At 45.7% G+C, this 15,783-nt stretch overlaps 1 protein-coding gene across 1 annotated transcript in view; it reads right to left on the bottom strand.

The window, feature by feature from the left end:
• The window catches only part of RTN1 (reticulon 1), a 268,041-nt gene that overhangs the window by 95,714 nt on the left and 156,544 nt on the right, over window positions 1-15,783 (bottom strand). The gene's annotated exons all lie outside the window — the stretch shown is intronic.

Here is a 15,783-nt window from a genome sequence, read left to right as displayed (position 1 = left end):
GAGTTACGAACTCTCCTGTCATTCTGAATGAGCTCACTGACAGATTCTCAGTTCTTTCATTTTCTACCCATCAATAGCCAGTGAAACACAGAAGCTATAGAAAGCAAACGGCGCAAATTTTTTCATGAAAACTAGTTGCAAAAATGAAATTTTTCTTTAGGCAAAAATTCATGCATTTAAGTAAAAAAAAACAAAAACAAACATCTTTAAGGTCAAGCATATACAGAACATTACTTGCAAACTTTTGGAAATGGTCTTCAGAAAGATTCTAGGCTACTTCTGCAGCATGGTATTATTATTTTTTTTTACCTTAAAGGGAATCTGTCAGCAGGTTTTTTCTATGTAATGTGAGAGCATCATAATGTCAGGGCAGAGACCCTGATCCCAGTGATGTGTTACTCACTAGGCTGTGTGTTGCTGTTTCAATAAAATCAGATTATCACTGCAGGACTAGATCTCTCGTGCATCCTGGTCCAACCACACTCCATCACTAATTAGCAGCTTTCTGCCTATGCACAGTGTACACAGAAAGCTGCCAATTAGTGGTGTGGGCGGGGTTATACACAGCTCAGCATTCAGAGCACAGCTAGATCTGCAGCAGAGAAAAATGTGATTGTATCACAACTGCTGCACCCAGTAAACTAAGTGATACATTGCTGGAATCAGGGTCTCTGTCCCTATCTCATGCTGTTGTCGGATTACATAGCAAAACTTGGTGACAGATTCCCTTTGAGTCTGTGTTGCTCTGTCTCCAGGGACGTTGGCCGCATCTGTATGGTCTAACAAGGAAAAATACTTTCTGACCCCTACATGGGAGCAGAATAATATCCATAGATTCTTTAAACATCATTCATCGCTCTATCACCCATAATTCTCAATGGCTTCCATTAGTAGAGAAATAAATGTCTAGCTCTTTTGTAAACCTTCTCAGCTCTCCTCCATCCTTTATTGCCACTTCTGTAGCAGCAGTCTCCATTGTGCGGCTCCTCAGTTCTTGGAGAGCGACAGGTTTGGAGGTCGGCGTCATATAGAAAAGCATCATACTACAGTATGTGTTAGAAGTCGTGTTTCCAGACAGAAACTTATTGAAAGGATATATGATAATTAGTGACGAGTGAGCACTAAAATGCTCGGGTACTCGATGCTCGGGTTGAGCACATTGGAATACTCGGGTGCTCGACCCGAGCAACGAGCCCAATGTAAGTCTATGGGAAACTCGAGCATTTTTCAGGCGGCTCCCCCCGGCGGTCTGCAGAGGGCCTAAAAATTGCCCAAATCGATGGGAACAGTGCTCAAATGACATGGGAACAGCATGGGGAAGACCCCTGGAAGCATTTCTGACTCCCAGATCACTGCTGCCAGCAACGTGGTCAGAGTATTACGCCACTTTTACGGACTCACAATAAAACATACAAAAAACAAAACCAAAATGGATTTTCCTGGGAAATATGTTAAGGAACATCCTTTCCAGGGTAGTGACTTGTATATAAGGCAAAATAAATAACCAAAAACAAAAATACTCCTCCACACCTTGGGCTATGTTCACACGTAGCGTTTTTGATGCGTTTTTAGACTTTTGAATTGCTTTCAACCAAGACAAATGCATTCACCAGGAAATGTCATTTTAACATTTTACAACCTTATCTGGCCATGTGGTGTCTGACACATCATCAGACACATGCATACAGTGCTGAAAAGACATGGGAACAGCATGGGGAAGACCTCTGGAAGCATCTCTGACTCTCAGGTCACTGCCTAAAAGTGTGCCCATCATAAATGATCCTTGGCGCATGCGAAGATGCCTCCCGCCATGCACCTGTCATTGCAGACTTGCAACAATCACCGTCCACGTCCTTGTCCCACTGCAGCATTCAGTTGTCCCTACCCCATTCCTTGGAATGCATGCGCTAGTATGCAGCCAGCCACCCACCCACCCACAGGCTGCATTACTATGCTGCCAAATTTTTGACAGCTGCTTGCACTTGAAATGTGGCCTTTTAGGCTCGTGGAGGCGGAAGCTTTTCACAACCTCATGCCAGCGGCAGCCGGGTGTCCATATTCAGTCCCCAGCCGCCACTATATTTCCCGGTATCGCCTCCGCCTTCCACAAGCACGGGTCCCACAACATTACCCGTGCCCTCCCAAGTGCACTTACTGGGAAGGACAGACTAACCACAAACACGTGGACATGTGAATGTGGCCAGGGACAGTATGGAGCCAGTCCACAACTTTTTTTTGCTGAGAGTGGTATTTAGCTCGGTGAAAGGACTGGCATAGAGGGAAACCGTATCTACCCTGCGTGTCATTTCTCCCAGGAAGTCCTCTAAAGCTGCTTGCACTTGAAATGTGGCCTGAACATTACTGCTGGTACTTTTCTGTGGGAATTTGCTTGCCTCCTACCAGCCTGGAATATTTCCAGCAAACTATGGTACGACGCCATAGTATTAGCACTGCCCCCAGTACCAGTAGCGAAGCCATCCCCAATTTCCTTCTTAGGAATTTTATTTGGTAGACTGAGTGGCTGCCCAAATACATTTTCTCACAAAGGAGCTGAAGATAGAGTGGCCGTAGGTGCAAGTTTCTCCAGCCTGTTAGATATTAGAGGGTGAATGGCAGCACATTGGATCAGTGGTTAGCACTGAAGCCTTTCAGCGCTGGGATTCTGGGTTCAAATCCCAGCAAGGACAACATCTGCAAGGACTTTGTATGTTCTCCCCATGTTTGCGTGTGTTTCCTCCTCAGTAAAAAAGCAGCCAGAGAGTGTCCGGGAACCTTCCCACACACTTTTCTTAGCCAGGACTGCTTCTCAGCAGGGTTAGACGGTCCCACCAGAGAATCCTCTGGTGTGCCTTGGCTTCTACCTCAGGAGAGTTCATGATAGCGCTAACTTTGCAGCTGCTATGGGGCTCTTGAGCGGGGGAGAAAGGTTAGCCCTCAAAATCAAATCCTCTGGTGGGCACAATGTTTTTCAATCTGAAACAGCTTCTCAGTGGGAGTTGTATTTCACCACAGCCATATTCTTGAGCTCGGTGAAAGGACTGGCATAGAGGGAAACCGTATCTACCCCAGCTGTCATTTCTCCGTCACCAGGTTCCGCCCATTGTCACACACGACTATGCCTGGCTGTATGTTCAGCGGTGAGAGCCACAGATCAGGCTGCTGTGTTACAGCTTTCAACAACTCTGCAGCGCTGGGCGGTTTGTCAATTAAGCATGTTATCTTCAGCACAGCCTGTTGCCGCTTGGCCAAGGTAGTGCTGCAGTGCTGTCAGCTTGTGACTGATGTGATCATTTTGGAGATGGAGGAGGAGGTGCATGAGCTGAACAATGTGATTACATTGAGGTTAAATTGGTGATGCTGTTTTTTATACTAAAGAAAGATCCTATTGTTTTGTTTTTTTTACGTTATTTTTTAAGACAAATGCATTCACCGGGAAATGTCATTTTAACATTTTACAACCTTATCTGGCAATGTGGTGTGTGATACATCATCAGACACATCCTTTTTTATTTATGATGGATGGACTCTGAAAGTCATAAAGCCTATTTTTACAGGGACATCAGACAGCCCTTACTATTCTTAAAAGGCCAGCAGTCGGGCCCTAGCTATTGTTAGAGAGCCATCAGCCGGCTATGCTTTGTTGTTCCCATTATTAACAAGTGGGTCTCCTATACTGTTATTGCGTGTCCAGTGACTGCAAGAGCTGCCAAAAATTTGGACGCAACCCAATACCCCTTTGAAGAGACATAGAGGAGGGTCTCAGTAAAAAAATGTTCCCATTATGAAGGAGCGGGTCTCCTATAGTGGTAATGCCCATGCTGTGACTGCAAGGGCTGCCAAAATTTGGGAAAAACCCCACTAAGAATTTAAAGACACATAGAGCAGGGCCACAGTAACAAGGTAGGACATGTTCCCATTAGAAAGGAGAGGGTCTGCTATACAGTTATAGGGTATGCAGTGAGTCCAACGGCTGACCAATTTTAGGAAAAACCCCACTAAGAATTTAAAGACACATAGAGCAGGGCCACAGTAACAAGTGCGACATGTTCCCATTAGAAAGGAGAGGGTCTGCTATACAGTTATAGGGTATGCAGTGAGTCCAACGGCTGACCAATTTTAGGAAAAACCCCACTAAGAATTTAAAGACACACGGAGCAGGGCCACAGTAACAAGTACGACATGTTCCTATTAGAAAGGAGAGGGTCTGCTACACAGTTATAGGGTATGCAGTGAGTCCAACGGCTGACCAATTTTAGGAAAAACCCCACTAAGAATTTAAAGACACACGGAGCAGGGCCACAGTAACAAGGTACGACATGTTCCCATTAGAAAGGAGAGGGTCTGCTATACAGTTATAGGGTATGCAGTGAGTCCAACGGCTGACCAATTTTAGGAAAAATCCCACTAAGAATTTAAAGACACACGGAGCAGGGCCACAGTAACAAGTACGACATGTTCCCATTAGAAAGGAGAGGGTCTGCTACACAGTTATAGGGTATGCAGTGAGTCCAACGACTGACCAATTTTAGGAAAAACCCCACTAAGAATTTAAAGACACACGGAGCAGGGCCACAGTAACAAGGTACGACATGTTCCCATTAGAAAGGAGAGGGTCTGCTATACAGTTATAGGGTATGCAGTGAGTCCAACGGCTGACCAATTTTAGGAAAAACCCCACTAAGAATTTAAAGACACATAGAGCAGGGCCACAGTAACAAGGTACGACATGTTCCCATTAGAAAGGAGAGGGTCTGCTATACAGTTATAGGGTATGCAGTGAGTCCAACGGCTGACCAATTTTAGGAAAAATCCCACTAAGAATTTAAAGACACATAGAGCAGGGCCACAGTAACGACAAATTCCCATTAGAAAGGGGAGAGTCTCCCATAGTGTTGGCCTATGCAGTGAATGCAAGGGCTGCCAAAAATTTGGAGGCACTTCAATGCCCCTTGGAAGAGACGTGGAGGAGGGCCTCATAAAAAAATGTTCCCATTAGAAAGGAGCGGGCTTCCTATACTTGTAATGCCCATGCACTAAGTGTATGGGCTGACAAACATTTACCCATGGGGGGTATACATGAACATTCTGTATAAAAAAAAATTTCACGAGCATCATAAACACCCTTTAAAAAAATTATGTGGGTGGTGCATCACGGACCACGGTCACCCTGGTGATATGGTGGTGGAGGATGAGGAGAAGGAGGAGGACAAGAGTAAATAGACAAAATCAGGAAGCGTATACCCATGTGTGGGTGTGAAAAGGTGCATGGGAATACACCTCCCAAGAAAAGACACTGGATTTGAGTTTATGTTACGCTGCTATCATTCGGTGGTGTTGAGAAGTCTGGCCCAATCCAGCCCTTGTTCATTTTTATAAGAGTCAGCCTGTCAGCATTTTCAGCTGACAGGCGGATGCGCTTATCAGTTATAATTCCACCAGCGGCACTAAAAACCCGCTCTGATAAAACGCTGGCGGCAGGGCAGGCCAGGACCTCCAAGGCATAGAGAGCCAGTTCATTCCACGTATCCAGCTTGGATACCCAATAATTATAAGGCACAGAGGAATCACGGAGGACGTTGGTACGGTCGGCAAGGTACTCCCTCAGCATCTTCCCAAACTTTGCACTCCTTGTGAGAGTACCCCGCGCCTCAGGGCCTGTGCGATGGGAGGGTCTGAGAAAACTCTCCTAGAACTTTGACAGTGTTCCCCTGTCTCTGCTGGATTGAAGTTGTGTCTCTCTCGCCTGTACTCCTTGGTTGTCCAACGAAGTGTGCCCTCTGCCGCCAGCATTTTCAGATGGGAATTTTTTTAATAGTTCCGCAACAAGGGCCTTCTGGTACTGCCCCATTTTTGTAGACCTGTCCGCCTCAGGAATAAGATATATAAAGTTCTCCTTGTAGCGTGGGTCTAGAAGTGTCACCAACCAGTAATGACTGTCACCCAAAATTTTGAGACCGCGAGGGTCATGGGAAAGGCAGCGTAACATAAACTCAGCCATGCGTGCCAGACTACTAACAGGCAAGACTTCCGTGTCCTCACCAAGAGGATGACTGACCATGCTCTCCTCCTCCTCCTCCTCTCTGTCCTCTGGCCTTCCACGCTGAACAGACGGTATGACAGCTGTGCAGGTAGTACCATCTATAGTGCATGAAACTACCTCCTGTCCTTCCTCCTCCTCCTCCTCTTCCTCATTGTCACCCAATCCACGTTGGGATGAGATGAGGCTTGGCTGTGTGTAATCACCCTGTATGGTTCCTTGTTCCATCTCATCGTGCTCTGCCTGCAATGCATCCTCTTTGATTGTGAGCAGAGAGCGTTTCAGAAGACAGAGAAGCGGGATGGTGACGCTAATTATGGCGTCATCGTCGCTCACCATCTTGGTGGAGTCCTCAAAGTTTTGGAGGATGGTACATATGTCTGACATCCATGTCCACTCCTGAGGTCTTATGTGTGGAGTCTGAACTGAATACCGACGGCCTTGTTGATCCTGGTACTCAACAACTGCCCTCTTCTGCTCACAAAACCTTCCCAACATCTGCAGTGTAGAGTTCCAATGCATGGGGACATCACACACCAGTCTGTGAGCCGGAAGCTGCAAACGCTGCTGAAACACTGCAAGGGCGGCAGAAGCTGTAGCTGACTTTCTAAAATGGGAACAGAGGCGGCATACTTTAACAAGCAGATCCGGCAGCTCCGGGTAGGATTTGAGAAACCGCTGAACCACGAGGTTAAGCACATGGGCCAGGCCTCAGAGCCGCCACCAGGTTCCGGCCATTGTCACACAGGACCATGCCTGGCTGTAGGTTCAGCGGTGTGAGCCACAGATCTGCCTGCTCTTTCAGAGCTGTCCACAACTCTTCAGCATTGTGCGGTTTTTCACCTAAGCATATTAGCTTCAGCACAGCCTGTTGCCGCTTGGCCAGTGCAGCAGTGCTTCCAGCTTGTGACTGATGTGGTCATTTCGGAGATGGAGGCTGAAGAGGAGGAGGAGGTTGAGGTGCAGGAGCTGTAGAGCGTGGGGGCAACCCTGATTGACCTAGGGCCCGCAATCCTTGGCATCGGGAGGACGTGTTCCGTCCCAAGGTCTGACTGGGTCCCGGCTTCCACTATGTTAACCCAGTGTGCCGTCAGCGAGATGTACCGTTCCTGCCCACAAGCACTTGTCCACGTGTCCGTGGTTAGGTGGACTTTACCAGTTACTGCGTTGTTGAGAGCACGGCTAATGTTTTGGGACACGTGCTTGTGTAATGAGTGGACGACACACCGGGAGAAATAATGGCGGCTGGGGACCGAGTACCGAGGGACGGCCGCTGCCATCAGGTTGCGAAATGCTTCCGTCTCCACGAGCCTACAAGGCTACATTTCGAGCGCAAGCAGTCGTGAAATGTGAGAATTTAGTAGTGTGGCCTGTGGGGCGTTGGCTGCATATTTGCGCTTGCGTTCCAAGGACTGGGATATGGACAACTGAACGCTGCGCAGGAACAAGGACATGGAATGTGCTTCCTGATGCTGCTACTTGAGAATGTGCAACGACAGGTGCAGGGCAGGAGGCGTCTTCGCATGCACCATGGACAGGGGATTGGCTTGCATGCACAACAGCGGAAGAAGCAATGGTGCCACCCGCAGACACTGTTCCTGGACCCTGGGGTTCGGCCCACAAAATCGGGTGCTTTGCTGCCATGTGCCTGATTATGCTGGTGGTGGTCAGGCTGGTCGTTCTGCCACCCCTGCTGATGCTGGCCTGGCAGGTGGTGCAAATGGCCTTTTTGGGGTTATCGGCAGAGTCTTTAAAAAACAACCAGACTCGGGAAGACCTAACAGTTGTACTGGCAACTTCCTTCGTTTTGGTGTTACGGGGAAAGGTTTCCTGCCTTCTGTCTGCGGCCACCACACTGCTTCTTCCTGCCTGTTGGGGTGCTCAGCCTCCCTCCCCCTGTGTGCTGCTGTCCTCGCTCTGCATGTCCTCCTGCCAGGTTGGGTCAGTTACTATACAGTTATATGAAAAAGTTTGGGCACCCCTATTAATCTTAAGCTTAATTTTTTATAAAAATTGGTGTTTTTGCAACAGCTATTTCAGTTTGATACAGTACAGACCAAAAGTTTGGACACACCTTCTCATTTAAAGATTTTTCTGTATTTTCATGACTATGAAAATTGTGCATTCACACTGAAGGCATCAAAACTATGAATTAAGACATGTGGAATTATATACTTAACAAAAAAGTGTGAAACAACTGAAAATATGTCTTATATTCTAGGTTCTTCAAAGTAGCCACCTTTTGCTTTGATGACTGCTTTGCACACTCTTAGCATTATCTTGATGAGCTTCAAGAGGAAATCACCGGAAATGATCTTCCAACAATCTTGAAGGAGTTCCCAGAGATGTTTAGCACTTTTTGGCCCTTTTGCCTTCACTCTGCAGTCCAGCTCACCCCAAACCATCTCGATTGGGTTTAGGTCTGGTGACTGTGGAGGCCAGGTCATCTGGCGTAGCACCCCATAACTCTCCTTCTTGGTCAAATAGCCCTTACACAGCCTGGAGGTGTGTTTGCGGTCATTGTCTTGTTGAAAAATAAATGATGGTCCAACTAAACGCAAACCGGATGGAATAGCATGCCTCTGCAAGATGCTGTGGTAGCCATGCTGGTTCAGTATGCCTTCAATTTTGAATAAATCCCCAACAGTGTCACCAGCAAAGCATCCCCACACCATTACACCTCCTCCTCCATGCTTCACGGTGGGAACCAGTCATGTAGAGTCCGTCCGTTCATCTTTTCTGCGTCGCACAAAGACACGGTGGTTGGAACCAAAGATCTCAAATTTGGACTCATCAGACCAAAGCACAGATTTCCACTGGTCTGTTGTCAATTCCTTGTGTTCTTTAGCCCAAACAAGTCTCTTCTGCTTGTTGCCTGTCCTTAGCAGTGGTTTCCTAGCAGCTATTTTACCATGAAGGCCTGCTGCACAAAGTCTCCTCTTAACAGTTGTTGAAGAGATGTGTCTGCTGCTAGAACTCTGTGTGGCATTGACCTGGTCTCTAATCTGAGCTGCTGTTAACCTGCAATTTCTGAGGCTGGTGACTCGGATAAATTTATCCTCAGAAGCAGAGGTGACTCTTGGTCTTCCTTTCCTGGGGCAGTCCTCATGTGAGCCAGTTTCTTTGTAGCACTTGATGGTTTTTGCAACTGCACTTGGGGACACTTTCAAAACTTTTCCAATTTTTCGCACTGACTGACCTTCATTTCTTAAAGTAATGATGGCCACTCATTTTTCTTTACTTAGCTGCTTTTTTCTTGCCATAATACAAATTCTAACAGTCTATTCAGTAGGACTATCAGCTGTGTATCCACCAGACTTCTGCACAACACAACTGATGGTCCCAACCCCATTTATGAGGCAAGAAATCCCACTTATTAAACCTGACATGGCACACCTGTGAAGTGAAAACCATTTCCAGTGACTACCTCTTGAAGCTCATCAAGAGAATGCCAAGAGTGTGCAAAGCAGTCATCAAAGCAAAAGGTGGCTACTTTGAAGAACCTAGAATATAAGACATATTTTCAGTTTTTTCACACTTTTTTGTTTAGTATATAATTCCACATGTGTTAATTCATAGTTTTGATGCCTTCAGTGAGAATGTACAATTTTCATAGTCATGAAAATACAGAAAAAGTGCAATCTGCATTCAAACAAAATTTGACAGGTGCATAAGTATGGGCACCTCACCAGAAAAGTGACATTAATATTTAGTAGATCCTCCTTTTGCAAAAATAACAGCCTCTAGTCGCTTCCTGTAGCTTTTAATGATTTCCTGGATCCTGGATGAAGGTATTTTTGACCATTCCTCTTTACAAAACAATTCCAGTTCAGTTAAGTTTGATGGTCGCCGAGCATGGACAGCCCTCTTCAAATGATCCCACAGATGTTCAATGATATTCAAGTCTGGGGACTGGGATGGCCATTCCAGAACATTGTAATTGTTCCTCTGCATGAATGCCTGAGTAGATTTGGAGCGGTGTTTTGGATCATTGTCTTGCTGAAAGATCCACCCCCTGCGTAACTTCAACTTTGTCACTGATTCTTGAACATTATTTTCAAGAATCTGCTGATACTGAGTGGAATCCATGCGTCCCTCAACTTTAACAAGATTAACGGTGCCGGCATTGGCCACACAGCCCCAAAGCATGATGGAACCTCCACCAAATTTTACTGTGGGTAGCAAGTGTTTTTATTGGAATGCTGTGTTTTTTTGCCGCCATGCATAATGCCTTTTTGTATGACCAAACAACTCAATCTTGGTTTCATCAGTCCACAGGACCTTCTTCCAAAAAGAAATTGGCTTCTCCAAATGTGCTTTTGCATACCTCAGCCGACTCTGTTTGTGGCATGCTTGCAGAAACGGCTTCTTTCGCATCACTCTCCCATACAGCTTCTCCTTGTGCAAAGTGCGTTGTATAGTTGACCGATGCACAGTGACACCATCTGCAGCAAGTTGATGCTGCAGCTCTCTGGAGGTGGTCTGAGGATTGTCCTTGACTGATCTCACCATTCTTCTTCTCTGCCTTTCTGATGTTTTTCTTGGCCTGCCACTTCTGGCCTTAACAAGAAATGTCCCTGTGTTCTTCCATTTCCTTACTATGTTCCTCACAGTGGAAACTGACAGGTTAAATCTCTGAGACAGCTTTTTGTATCCTTCCCCTGAACAACTATGTTGAATAATCTTTGTTTTCAGATCATTTGACAGTTGTTTTGAGGAGCCCATGATGCCACTCTTCAGAGGAGATTCAAACAGGAGAACAACTTGCAAGTGGCCACTTTAAGTAGCTTTTCTCATGATTGCATACACCTGGCTCTGAAGTTCAAAGCTCAATGAGGTTACAAAACCAAAAAAAGTGCTTTAGTAAGTCAGTAAAAAGTAGGTAGGAGTATTTAAAACAAGAAAATGATAAGGGTGCCCATACTTATGCACCTGTCAAATTTTGTTTGAATGCAGATTGCACATTTTCTGTTAGTACAGTAAACCTCATTTCAAGGCAGAAACATTACTGTGTCCAACAGTTATTACATATATCAAACTGAAATAGCTGTTGCAAAAACACAAATTTTTATAAAACATTAAGCTTAAGATTAATAGGGGTGCCCAAACTTTTTCATATAACTGTATCATCCACCACCTCGTCTTCCACTTCCACACCCTGGTCCTCCTCCTGACTTTCTGGCAATAGTGTCTCATCATCGTCCACCTCTTGTGACACTTTCCCACCGTCGTCTTCGTGTGACCGTGGCTGCTCAAATATTTGGGCATCGCTACACGCGATCTCCTCTTGCCCCTCTTCAAGTGGACCGGGCGAGAGGACCGAATCTATAAATGGAAAAGTGAACAGCTCTTCACAGTGTCCAAGTGTGGGATCAGTTGTCTCTGGATACTCGGCATGGTGGGAGGAAGGAGGATCAGGGTGAGGAATATGCGGTCCAGACTCACGGCTACTGAGACTTTACCGTGTGGAAGACAGGGTAGTGGTGGTGGCGGCTAAGTGACTGGAAGCATTATCCGCCATCCAACCAACAACCTTTTGATACTGCTCTGGGTTCAATAGTGGTGTGCTGCGGTCCCCTAGAAATTGGGACAGGAAGGTCAGGCGAGAAGATGTGGTTGTTTGTTGTGGCACAATTTTGGCTTGCCCACAGCCTTGTACTCGGCCTCTGCATGCACCATTACCATCACGTCCAGTTCCCCATCCTTGCCACGTGCCTTGCCCATTTTAAATGGAGGACAGTATCTTCCATGCTCACTACAAATGAGTTTGGAGCGAACTTATATGTGATCCGTGTGATGGAGAAAACAGAGTTTTAAATACCTGGCCTGTAGGTAAGTAGTTTGAACAGCAAACTGCGGTGAATTGCTTCACTGACACACTGAAAGAAATTTTTAATGGAGGCCAGAAATGGCAGTATTTTCTGCCTATACACCCTGCCTGCCTGATATCTCTGCAGATGGATTAGTCCTCAGAAGGACTGTTTGTTTAGATGGATATGTGTAATGTACGTTTTTTCTCCCTACACTACCTAATACACTATCAAATCTCTCCCTAGCTCAGCAGCACCTCTCCCTACACTGTCTGATCCGGAGTGACTATGATGAGCATGGCGGCGCCAGGTCTGATATACACCTGATGAAGCTGTGCGGACAGCCAATCACTGTAATGCCACAACCAACATGGCTACGGCATTACAGTGCATGGCAGGCAATCCCTGCATGTTCATTGGCTCTCTAAAGAGCGCCAAGCATGCAGGGAGGGGACCCGAGTTCCCGCCCGAGCAACCCGGAAATACTCAGCGAGCGCCGAGCATCTCGAGCAGTGAGATGCTCGGGCGAGCACCGAGCAGTAGCGAGCATGCTCGCTCATCACTAATGATAATAAGTTCAGTGATTGCAGTTGTTATTTCTAACATTTTCACTTCTAGAATAAACTCCTAAGTGATCATTTAAAGGGATTGTCCATTTTCTGGAGAGTTGTGTTTCAAAAATCAAACTGTGCTTTACTCACCGATCTCTGGTTCCACTCTCTCTCTGCCGCTGCTTCTGGTGTTGTCTGTTGTTATCTGCAATGTTTATGTCTGGTTGCTGGAGCTGCAGCCAAATAAGTTTGGCGGTTCTGCCCGTGTATACAACATGAGCTGCAGAACTCAGTGATTGGCTGCAGTGTTGTTTAAGTGACATCAGTGCTGCAGACAATAACAGACACCTGGAGCAGTGGCTGAAATTCAGCGCCGGACCAGGGGAGGTTGATTGAGGGTAGTTTATTTGTTTAACAAACTGAGCCTGGGGACCAGAGTTTTTTTAAATGGAAAACCCCTTTAAAAAGAACCTACTCGTTCCCTTGATAAAGTAATTACGTGTATTTTCCATGAAATACCAAATTCTGGAACATCTTTTCTGACGCCCTGACCACACTACAAGGAATCCTGACTGCTAATCACTGACCTAATGTTTATAGGTTTCTTAAAGGGAAATCCGTCAGCAGTTTTGACCTCGAAAAATTGCTCTCAGCTCTAGGAAGGTGACGTGTAGATCTGATAAAACATACACTTGGGCAAAGCTGTAGCAAAAGCATAAAAGAAAAAATAAAAGTTTTAATTGGCATGTGCTGAATGAAATCGGTGATCAGCTCTTGGCTTTCTGCATTAAGCCATCCTCAGCTGACCCCTCTGCTCTTGAGCAGTGGCCATAGAGTCCAACTAGAAGGCTACTAGGGTCATCTCATGACACAATGGTATGCCATTCTGTATTAGTCAATAGTACAGGGACTTTTCCTTTTTCTGCTCATTTACTATATCTTGTGTCTTACCCGCTTATGGTCGATTTGTCCAATCTCAGAGCATCTGTCAAGGTACTTTGTGCGTGGAAATCCCCTTAATAGGGTTTATGTGGACAGGCTTTGTGACAGCCACTCCATCTAGCAGATCCCAGGGGTTTCCCTGGCTTTAACCCCTACATAGGGATTTGGACTTACAGAGGGGCCTCTAGGTTGGATCCATGAAGTGGCTGCTGGTCGGTCGATTGTCAGAAAGCCAAGTCAATACTAGAAGATCAGAAATGTACAGTGAAGGAAATAAGTATTTGATCCCTTGCTGTTTTTGTAAGTTTGCCCACTGACAAAGACGTGAACAGTCTATAATTTTAAGGGTAGGTTAATTTTAACATTGAGAGATAGAATATCAAAAAAAAAATCAAGAAAATCACATTGTATAAATTAGATATTTTTTTTTGCATTTTGCAGTGAGAAATAAGTATTTGATCCCCTACAACTCATTATGAGTTCTGGCTCCTACAGACCAGTTAGACGCTCCTAATCAACTGGTTACCTGCATTAAAGACAGCTGTCTTACATAGTCACCTGTATAAAAGACTCGTGTCCACAGACTCAATTAATCAGTCAGACTCTAACCTCTACAACATGGGCCAGACCAAAGAACTTTCTAAGGATGTCAGGGACAAGATCATAGACCTGCACAAAGCTGGAATGGGCTACAAAACCATAAGTAAGACGCTGGGTGAGAAGGAGATAACTGTTGGTGCAATAGTAAGAAAATGGAAGAAATACAAAATGACTGTCAATCGCCATAGATCTGGGGCACCATGCAAAATCTCACCTCATGGGGTATCCTTGATTATGAGGAAGGTGAGAGATCAGCCTAAAACTACACAGGGGGAACTTGTTAATGATCTCAAGGCAGCTGGGACCACAGTCACCAAGAAAACCATTGATAACACATTACGCCTTAAAGGTTCAAAATCCAGCAGTGCCTGCAAGGTCTCCCTGTTCAAGAAGGCACATGTGCAGGCCCGTCTGAAGTTTACCAATGAACACCTGGATGATTCTGTGAGTTATTGGGAGAAGGTGCTGTGGTCAGATGAGACAAAAATTGAGCTCTTTGGCATTAACTCAACTCGCCGTGTTTGGAGGAAGAAGAAGGATGAGTACAACCCTAAGAACATCATCACAACCGTGAAGCATGGTGGGGGAAGCATTATACTTTGGGGGTGCTTTTCTGCAAAGGGGACATGACGACTGCACTGTACTGAAGAGAAGATGGATGGGGTCATGTCAACCTCCTTCCCATTGAAGATGGGTCGTGGCTGGGTCTTCCAGCAAGACAATGACCCAAAACATACAGCCAAGCCAACAAAGGAGTGGCTCAAAAAGAAGGACAGTAAGGTCATGGAGTGGCCTAGCCAGTCTCCAGACCTTAATCCCATAGAAAACTTATGGAGGGAGTTGAAGCTCTGAGTTGCCAAGCGACAGCCTCAAAATCTGAATGATTTAGAGATGATCTGCAAAGAGGAGTGGACCAAAATTCCTCCTGACATGTGCGCAAACCTCATCATCAACTACAAAAAACATCTGACTGCTGTGCTTGCCAACAAGGGTTTTGCCACCAAGTATTAAGTGTTGTTTGCCAGAGGGATCAAATACTTATTTCTCACTGCAAAATGCAAATAAATTTATCTAATTTATACAATGTGATTTTCTGGATTTTTTTGGGATATTCTATCTCTCAATGTTAAAATTAACCTACCCTTAAAATTATAGACTGTTCATGTCTTTGTCAGTGGGCAAACTTACAAAAACAGCAAGGGATCAAATACTTATTTCCTTCACTATAACAGAATAGGCAGCAGAGTAGTCAAAACAGGACAGTCAATATAAACAGGAATCAAACTAGCGCTGGGAAGTAGCAGAAACACAAGAGTTAACCAGAATAAGACAACATATATCTGGCAACTGGAGATTGGAAGCCAGGGGTTAAACAGTGTCAGCCTCACCAAAGGCTAACAAAAGTTAGTTAATTAGATGACCAAGTTCAGGAGTTAACCCCCAAGCTCCCTGCCTGGATGGCACCACTAGGGTGCAGTCAAATGGTCTTATAAATCGGACTGAGATCAGAACGCAGTGTTCGGACGGGCCAGCGGCTCTCCTGACCCAAGCGTGACAGCTGCATAGAAATACATGAAGCCGTCACGCTCGGGTCGGGAGAGTCGCTGGCCAGTCTATGCACTGCGTTCTGATCTTGGTCCGATTTATACGGCTGTTTAACTGCACCCTTTGTCCCACAATATTAACCCAAACTGCTGCTCTGTCACCCAACTTTGCCCATTACAAAGATACGGCACCGCCCAGCGACAGAAGCAGAAGGAGTGAGCACAGGCATGGATGTAACAACAGCATTAACTCAGAGAGCCATGAGAACCTAAATTGTCACTGAAGAGGAGGCACAGAG

The sequence above is a fragment of the Phyllobates terribilis genome, unplaced genomic scaffold (genome assembly GCF_046119375.1).
Source record: "Phyllobates terribilis strain yellow unplaced genomic scaffold, ASM4611937v1 Scaffold_7__3_contigs__length_470593459, whole genome shotgun sequence".
Classification (NCBI taxonomy): Eukaryota; Metazoa; Chordata; class Amphibia; order Anura; family Dendrobatidae; genus Phyllobates; species Phyllobates terribilis.
This window is presented reverse-complemented; position numbering and strand designations above follow the sequence as displayed.